Below are 8,197 nucleotides of genomic sequence, written 5' to 3'. Positions count from 1 at the left end.
GTATTCACTCTGTCTGCAGGACAGTCTCCAGACCCCTGCAACAACAGTACTGTCCCTCACCAGTGGACAGTATTCACTCTCTGTCTGCAGGACAGTCGCAGGTCTTCTTAGCGAACAGCCAGGTTCCAGGACTTCTTCAACAAAAGGACTGTCTTTCACCAGTGGACAAATCTGGCAAAACAACATCAAAACAGACAGACAAAGTACCAGCAAAACAGCCATGTCTCCTCAGTCCTTGGCAGCTCAGGGGGCAGGTCTCAAAAGTCCAGGGCAATTCAAAGCGGCCACCAGCAATTCTCTTAGTCTCTCTCCCTCCACGAGGTGCTGCTTCCAAAAAAATCTTCCGCCTCTCTCTTATCTCTCCAAATCTACGTCACCAGCTCCTCCCAGTTCAGGACTTTCTTTTCACATCAAAAAGTCCATCCCACAGGTGGGATTAACAAGCTCTGGGTTTTAACACAATCAATTTGAAAACCAAGCCAAAACAGGGGAATCTTTAATTGCCATTACTATCACAGAGACCACAAACAATAGACAGAGACCCAAATGGAGACTTAACAGTGAAATCCCAAATAATGAGTAGATTGAAGAACAAATCATAAAACAATTAACTATATGAAAGAAAAGATTCTGAGTTAGCATCTTCTTGAGCATCCCATCAAAATCTAATAGCAGACATAGCCTATAGCTAAATAGTTATATACATGATACATAGGCAATAGGAGAAATAAGAAAGCTTAACTGGATGGAATGATCAAGGATCTGTAGAAGGTGAGATTTGATCTGAGGCTCGAAGAAAACAAGGGAGGTAAAAATGTGGAAGCAATAAGGGCCATAATATTAAAAACAAGAATCCTTCCCATCTTTCTATTATACAAATATTTATCATAAAAATATTTATCCCTAAGCCATGGGGAGATGATTTAGAAAAAGAAAATAATGCAATAATATTCCTGATAAACTCGGACACAAAACTTTTAAACAAAATATTAGGACATTACAAAAATATATTTAAAAGACTTATGACAAGTTTGGATTTGCCACGAATGTAGGTTTAGTTCAATATCAGGGAGACTATGAGCATAATAAATCATGCTAATCATATAAATAATTAAAGCCATATGACTCTGTCAAATGATGACAAAAAAACTTTCAACAAACTTCAACATTCATTTTTATTATTCTAGAAAGCTTAGTAACCAACTGACATTTCTTTCATACAGTCAACAATATCAAAGGCTAAGATAAAAAATTATGCATAGTAGATAAATGTTAAAGATCCCAAAAAATGTGCAAACTAAGGATACCCATTATTGTCATTTCCATTTAACAGTGCTAGAAGAGTTAACTGTTGCAATAAGACAAGAAAAACAAAGAGAATAAGCATCAGCAAAGAGGAAAGAAAAGAATCACTTTCTGTAGATAATATGATGATTTACTTAGAAAACCCTAAAGAGTCAAACCAAAATTAATTGAAACAACTAATAAATTTAGCAGAGTTGTGAGATATAAAATAAATTCACCTAAGACTAAGGGCTGGGGAATTGCAGCCTTGAGACCACAAGTGGAACAAATCCTTTCTGTTCCATGGTTTGGATTCAGTCAAAGAGTCAGACTTGAGGACTTAGAAGACCACATGTGGCCTCAAGGCCGCAGGTTCCCCACCCCTGAGTCATCAGCATCTTTATATGTCACCAACAAAACCCAGTAGAATGATCTAGAAAGAGAAATTGCATTCAAAATAATCCTAGATGATATAAAATATTTGAAAATGTAGCTTCCAAGATGCAACTGCGAATTCTATGAATCCAAGAATAAAACCCTCTTTGCAGAAATAATTTTGAATAATGAGAGAAACATTAATTGCTAATGGGTAGGTTGACCCAACAAAATAATAAAAAGCAATACTACCTAAATTAGTTTCCTTATTTAGTACTATACCAAAGTACAAAATATATATTGTTTAGAGTGAGAAAATAATCAATTTCATGTGAAGGAATAAAAGATCAAAAATCTCAAAGCTAATAATGAAAAGAATGTGGAAAGGAAGGGGGCTATTAGTACTATACTACCAAGTAGTAATCATGAAAATGACGTTACTGGTTGGTAACATGGAGAGGTTGGTCAGTGAAACTGATCAGATAAATAATAACCAGTAGAAAGCAATCACAGTAGCAAAGTAATTGATAAACCTAAAGTTCTTAGTTACTGGGGAAAAGGACTCTGTATTTGACAAAACCTTCTGGGAAAACTGGACACTAGTCTGTCAGAAATTAGTTTGTATCAATGCCTCATACTAAAGCCCATGATAAACTCCAAATGGATACAGGACTTAGGTATAAAGATCACAGCATAACTAAATTACAGTACCGAAGAATAAACAATTTAATTGATTTTTAATATTGATTTCTTTTTACTTTCAGTTCCAAATTGTCTCCCTCCCTCAGGACTCTCTTCTAGTCACTGAGAAGGCAAGCAAGATTATACAATATATACATGTGGAGTGATGCAAAATAGATTTCCACATAAGGCATGTTGCAAAAAAAGAAATAAAGTGAAAAAAATATGCTTCAATCTGTTCTCAGAGTTTATCAATTTTCTCTCTCAATGTGGACAGAAGTTTTCATCATGAGTCCTTCAGAATTGTAGTGGATCATTGTATTGATCCGAGTAGCTAAGTCTTTCACAGCTAATAATTGTTAGAGTATTGCTGTAACTGTATACAATGTTCATTTTTCATCAGTTCTGAAAGCATCCTGTTCATCATTTAATAGTCCACCAACTCATCATTTCCTACACCACAGCAATATTCCAACCTCATACTGTCTAGTTATTTTAAAGTCTTAAATAATATTGATTAATATAACTGACATGTAGTATAATTTCCTTATTTTTCTCTTATGATTAAATCTATTTTAGCTTTAACTTTGAGATCATGATTACTACCCCCTGTTTTCCCCTAATAAATTCTACTCCTGATCTTTATTTTACATTTGTGTATATCTCTTATTTCCTATCCCTCCTGACTCTTCTACTTCTACCTGCTACCTTACTCTCCTATTACTTAACCTACCCTACTCCAAGGATCCTTCCCTTTTCCTCCCATTCCCAAGAATCTAAACATCCCTCTATAATCCCACCCCCTATCCTATTCCCTCAGCCTCCCATTTAGAGATCTCTCTTATCCTCTTCCCCCACCCTATCCCATTGCTATTTTATTTCTTTCTGAAAGAAGACTTTTATACATGTATATATATGTATATATGGGTATGTGTGTTTATTATTTCCTGTTTAACCCATTCCCAATGAAAGTAGGTGACCAGAATTACTAGCCCTCCTCCCCCTTCTAATTCTTCTATGTCAGTTGTTCCTCTCACACACCATTTGTATGAGATAATTACTCCTTTTACTTTTTACTAAATGGTTTTAATTTTTAGAATCATATCATACTTGGGTCTACCTCAAACTTTCTTTTAAACTACCCAATTAATAATAACCATCTTAGATATATGTTTTACATTTCCTCATATAAAAAGTCTTTTTTTATATAAAAAAAAACTTTTTGAGTACCTTGTAGTTAGTCTTTAATATATACCTTATATTTTTCTTTTTGTAAGTTACATGACAACTTTAATATATATTTAAAAGAAATAGAAAGCTGTAAATAACAAATTTGCAGTTTCATGTGCAATCATCTTTTTTTCTATTCTACTTTGTTGTAGAAATGTTTGTTTTATTACTTAAGTTCAGAATTTTCATTTTTTTCTTTATTAATTTTTGGCTTACTTTGAGTTTACAAGATTCAGTTCCCTGATTCTTTAAGTTTCAAATCCCCCCTCCTTTCCCCCCCCCATGGTGGCATACAATCAGGTATAGGATCTACATATACTTTCACATTAGACATTGGTCAGGTTGAAAAGGATTGTAATGTATGGAATGAACAATGGGAAAGAGGAAACCAAACCAAACAAGAAAGAGAAAGAGAGCAGGTAATTTGCTTCAATCTGCATTCAAACTCTGTTCTTTCTTGTTCTTTCTCTTAATGTAGACATCTCTCTCCATCATGAGTCTTTTGGAACTTACCAGTAGCCCTGCATTTCTGAGAAGAGTCTGGTCTATCAAAGTTGGTCATCACACATATGTTATATATGTAATGGTGTACAAATTTTTCCTGGTTCTATTCTTCTCACTCAGCATCAATTAGTATAAGCCTTTCCAGGTAGATATGAAGTCCATCTGCTCTTCCCTTCTTATGGCACAATAGTATTCCATTACATTCATATACCATAAATTGTTTAGCCATTCCCCAATTGATGGGTATCCCCTTAATTTCCAATTCTTTCCTACCACAAAAAGAACTGCTATAAATATTTTTGTACATATGGGTCTTCCACCTGCTTCTGTGATCTCTTTGGGATACAACCCTAGAAGTAGTATTGCTGGGTAGAAGGATATGAAATTACTTATAGCTCTTTGGACATAGTTACAGATTGCTCTCCAGAATGGTTGGATCAGTTCACAACTCCACCAGCAATGTATTAGTGTTCCAATTTTTCCACATCCTCTCCAGCATTTGTCATTTTCCTGTTTTGTCATCTTAGCCAATCTGACTGGTGAGATGTGGTACCTCAGAGTTGTTTTGATTTGCATTTCTCTAGTCAACAGTGATTTACAGCATTTTTCATATGCTTCTAGATGTCTTTAATTTCTTCCCCTGAGAACTGTCTGTTTATATCATTTGACCATTTGTCAATTGGGGAATAACTTGTATTCTTATAGATTTGACTAAATTTTCTGTGTATTTTAGAAATGAGGCCTTTATCAGAGACATTGGTTGTAAAAATTGTTTCCCAATTTCCCACTTCCCTCTTATTCTTGGTTACATTGGCTTTGTTTGTACAGAAAGTTTTCAGTTTCATGTAATCAAAGTTATCCATTTTGCATGCTATGATGCTCTCTAATTCTTGTTTGGTCATTAAATCTTCCCCTCTCCATAAATCTGACAGGTAAACTATTCCTTGCTTTCCCAGATTGCTTACAATATCATCCTTTATACCTAGATCATGCACATTCAGACTTAATTTTGGTATACAGTGTTAGGTATGCCCAGTTTCTGCCATAATATATTCCAGTTTTCCCAGCAGTCTTTGTCAGATTGTGAGTTCTTATCCCAAAAACTGGAGTCTTTGCGTTTATCAAAGAATAGATTATTATAGTCATTGACTTCTGAATCTTGTGTACCCAATCTATTCCATTGATCCACTGCTCTCTTCCTCAGCCAGTACCAAATAGTTTTGATGACTGCTGCTTTATAATATACATTACAATCTGGTATAGCTAGGCCACTTTTCCTAGCATTTCTTTTCATTAACACCCTTGATATTCTGGAGCTTTTTTCTTCCAAATGAATTTTGTTACTATTTTCTAGGTCTATAAAGAAATTTTTTGCTAAATTGATTGGTATGGCACTAAATATGTAGTTTAATTTAGGTAAAATTGTTGTTTTTATTATATTAGCTCAACCCAGCCATGAATAATTGATGTTTTTCCACTTAGTTACATCTAACTTTATTTGTGTGAAAAGTGTTTTGTAGTTGTGTTCATATAGATCCTGGCTTTGTTTTGGCAGGTATATTCCAAAATAATTTATAATGTCTACAGTGACTTTAAATGGAATTTCTCTTTCTATCTCTTGCTGTTGAATTTCATTAGAAATATACAGGAATGCCGAGGATTTATGTGGGTTTATTTTATATCCTCCTATTTTGCCAAATTTATTTATTGTCTCATTTTTTACTTGATTCTTGAGGGTTCTATAAGTATATCATCATATCATCTGCAAAGAGTGATAACTTGATTTCTTCTTTGCCTAAAGTGATTCCTTTGATTTCTTTTTCTTCTCTGATTGCTACTGCTAAGATTTCTAGTACCAGATTGAATAAGAGGGGTGATAGTGGACACCCTTGTTTCACCCCTGATCTTATTTAAGATGCTTCTATTGGGGGGGGGCTGGTGGCACAGTAAGTAAAGGGATGACCCCAGAGTCAGGAGGATCTGAGTTCAGTTCCGGCCTTAGACGATTAACATCCACACAAAGAAAATAGCCATGTAACCTTGGGCAAGTTACTTAAGCCCAACTGCCCTCCAAAACACACATGCAAAAAAATCCTTCTATCTTATCCCCATTACGTATAATATTTGCTGATGCCTTTAAGTAGATGATACTTACTATTTTAAGGAAAGCTCCATTAATTCCTATACTTTCTAGTGTTGTTTAACAGGAATGGATGTTGTACCTTGTAAAAAGCTTTGTCTGCATCTATTGAGATAATCATGTGGTTCCTGCTAGTTTTATTCTTGATATGATCAATTATACTGATGGTTTTCCTAATATTAAACCATCCTTGTAGTCCTGGAATAAATCATACCTGATCAAAGTGAATTATTCTTGTGATAAGTTGCTGTAGTCTTTCTGCTAATGTTTTATTTAAAATTTTTGCATCTACATTCATGAGGGAAATTGGTCTATAATTTTCTTTTTCCATTTTATCTCTTCCTGATTTAGGCATTAGTACCATGTTTGTGTCATAAAAAGAATTTGGTTGGACTCCTTCTTCACTAATTTTCCCAAATACTTTGTAGAGTATTGGAATCAATTGTTCTTTAAATGTTTGATAGAATTCACTAGTAAATCTTTCTGGCCCTGGAGATTTTTTCCTAGGGAGTTCACTGATGGCTTGTTCAATTTCTTTCTCTGAGATGGTGTTATTTAAGTAATTTACTTCCTCTTCACTGAATCTGGGCAACTTATATTTTTCTAAATATTCATCCATTGCACTAAGATTGTCAAATTTATGTGAATATAATTTAGCAAAATAATTCCTAATTGATATGTGTGGGGGTGAAGCCAAGATGAAGGAGTACAAGGAGGACTTCCCCACTGCTCCAGCTTCCACCTTCCCCAATCCATGTAAAAGGGGACTCTAAACAAACTTTGGAGCTGCAGAACCCACAAAATGACACAGAGAAGATAACCTCCCGCTGAGGACAGCCCAGCAGGCCATCGGGAATCGGCCAGCACAGCGCTCTGGGAGCTGAGTCCAGCCCCATGCTGAGGCTTTAGCCCCAGGGCAGGCCTGACCAGCCACTGGCTGGAGGGACTCCAGATCAGCAGCAGCTGTGACTGCCATTTCCAGATTTATCAACACACAGATGCGAAGGACAAAGTGAGAGGTCAGTGCAGTCTGGACTTTGGGACCAGTAAGTGGGAGTGCTTGGCTTTTCCCCCCAGGGCAAGAAGCCGCTGAGGTGCCGGCACAGTGTAAGGGTTATGGGATTTAAAGATCTTCCATGCCCCATTGGACTTGCTGATGTAGCAGGAAGGGGCGGAGCAAGAGGAAGCGGAAGCCAAGCTAGCATTCCTGTGGTGGCTGGTGGTGGTGGCGACGGCGGCAGCAGCAGCAGAGGCAGCGGCAGCGCAAAGCCCTTTTTGAGCCCTTTCTGCTAAGGACTCCTGCTGAGGACTGCCAGGGACCAGAGCTGCTGGGAGCGCGCTTCCAGGACGCTGGGTGGTTGCTGTGCGTGGGGAGAGGAGGACCTTTGCCTGAGGTAGCCTGTTCTGTTTTAAGGCTTGAAAATGTGGGTGCTTTCTACGTTATCTACCTGTGCCAATATCATAACTACTCTGATGGCTTTCACTTTCTGGTTTTGGGACTCAGTCTTTTGGTATCTTAATAAATTTTCTAGTTTATTTCCCCATATGGCAAGCATGACGTATTTTGTAATGGATAATTATATCAGCATATTTGTAATCTCCATAGGCATTGTGAATATGGCATTGCTGATACATTTGGCGACAAGGATGGGATCACAAAATGTCAGGCCTCTATTTGGAAGCAGTGTGGCTTTAGAGGGAGAAATGGCTATTCCAGGATGGGAGGATTTGCCTTATTCCTCTCTAGCCAGAGAATGGGCTAAAAGCACAGGGCCCTGTGAAAACTGGGAACCAAGGCTAAAAGAGGGAGAACCCAGAGATTTGGAAAGATGTTTGAAAGCAATATCCATAGAACCAGGCAAAGAACTGGCAGGAGTGTGCAGGAGAAGCTGGGTGCTGCTAACAAGTTATCACCTTATGTGTAAAAGTAGGGATAAGCTGCTGAAGGAAAGAGCTCCGATGGCTAGGGAGTCAACTGGTTTG

Source organism: Petaurus breviceps, unplaced genomic scaffold, assembly GCF_028583685.1.
Source record: "Petaurus breviceps papuanus isolate PSGF00001 unplaced genomic scaffold, PetGlider_PUasm1.0 611, whole genome shotgun sequence".
In the NCBI taxonomy this organism is placed as follows: Eukaryota; Metazoa; Chordata; class Mammalia; order Diprotodontia; family Petauridae; genus Petaurus; species Petaurus breviceps.
The sequence above is the reverse complement of the archived record's forward strand: the minus strand, read 5'-3'. Positions refer to the sequence as shown.